The sequence below is a fragment of the Rhagoletis pomonella genome, unplaced genomic scaffold (genome assembly GCF_013731165.1).
Source record: "Rhagoletis pomonella isolate Grant_MI unplaced genomic scaffold, Rhpom_1.0 Rhpom_scaffold_00732, whole genome shotgun sequence".
In the NCBI taxonomy this organism is placed as follows: Eukaryota; Metazoa; Arthropoda; class Insecta; order Diptera; family Tephritidae; genus Rhagoletis; species Rhagoletis pomonella.
Genome location: NW_023459286.1, coordinates 44,495 through 45,938, shown reverse-complemented (window position 1 = coordinate 45,938; position 1,444 = coordinate 44,495). Strand labels below are relative to the sequence as shown.

The 1,444-nt window shown below is 36.6% G+C and overlaps 1 non-coding gene across 1 annotated transcript; it reads right to left on the bottom strand.

Moving 5' to 3' along the window:
- Positions 1–920: 920 nt before the first annotated feature.
- Trnaq-uug lies at positions 921–992 on the bottom strand. The gene has a single exon. It is a non-coding gene; the product is annotated as a tRNA-Gln (tRNA).
- Positions 993–1,444: the final 452 nt, after the last annotated feature.

Genomic DNA, 1,444 nt, shown 5'->3' with positions numbered 1-1,444 from the left:
ATATGTATGTTGCTATGCCATCATTTGTAATTTATCAGCTCGTTTCATTCCCCCTTGGCAATGGAGAAAAAAACTACTGCCGCCCTTTGCATCAAATTTCTTTCAAAACTTCCTATGAAATGTGTCAATGTCTTCGTCGTTTGTTAAGCAAATTTTGAGGGGATCTTGTGGTATTTATAGCAATCAAAGGGCGCTTATCACGCGCGATATGGGTGAGCGTGTGTAGTAAGTTGGGGTAGGTATGAAGAGAAAAAGTTTTTACAACTCACAAGTTAAATAAACCGACGAGGGCAAGTAAATTGAAAATCTGTATGTATGAGAATGTGTATGAACATATAAGTATTTGCCCACGTACGCTCTACAATGCGTTGAGGATATTGAAAACTGCAATTTTTTTTTTTACATATTTAATGACTTTCAATTATGCAAAGAAAATGCGCGTACACGTGGAAATCTTTTTAAACAAAAAAAAAATCCTGAATTAGTGTCTATGATGGAGGACATCTGGAAAAATTGCTTCATTATTGTCATCTATAAATAATGAAAATTAATATAAAATATACGAGTATGAAGTGGAGCGCAAAAGTGGATTTCTTTTATCAAAGTAATATTCCTTCGCATCAATCAAAGTTCGCAACTCGGTCTAAAATTAATTCTTAGCGTTGCCTAATGAAAAAAAAAAATATTACGGGTATACGAATATACCTGGCAACATTCATGTACGAAAGTCCAAAACGTATGATGACAAAAAAAAAATTAAAAAAAAACTACAACAAATAGCAAAAGCAGAAACGATTCAAAAAAACGTTCAACTTACTTACTTAAACCCTTTATTTTCTATACTTATTTCCAGTATTAAAGCGTACAGCTGGCGTATAAAAAAGTAGGTATTTTGTATAAAAAAACATTTTGGCCTAGTCAGGTTCTACCGAGATTTGAACTCGGATCGCTGGATTCAAAGTCCAGAGTGCTAACCATTACACCATAGAACCGGATGAGAGCTCCGCGGTTAAAAAGAGAGCAGAGGCCGTCATCGACGTGCATACATACATACATACAACCATATACTTCAGTGAGAGTGTGATAATTCGCATGGAAGAATGCTTTGAAAGCTACGACATCCCTGCAAAAATCGTTGGACCATGTAGTCTATTTGTGGTAAATTGGAGTACTTACAAAAGTGTTCCTCTGTCTTGCTGTAGCGGACCAACTCGTGCCTCTGCGCCAACTTATTGCTTGTTATCCGATCACTGCTCGTGTTTTAACGAAATGTGATTGAAGTTGTCTGGCTGTAGCTGAACGTGTAGAGATGCTCGCTTTTAGTTCTTAGCTCCCAGCATGTTCGGGCTCGAATGCCGTCAGAGGCAACAGTCATTTTTTAATTTTTGTCTTAATTTCGAAAAAGCATTTGAGAAGTGAAGAACAAAAGCGTGTACAAACGAAA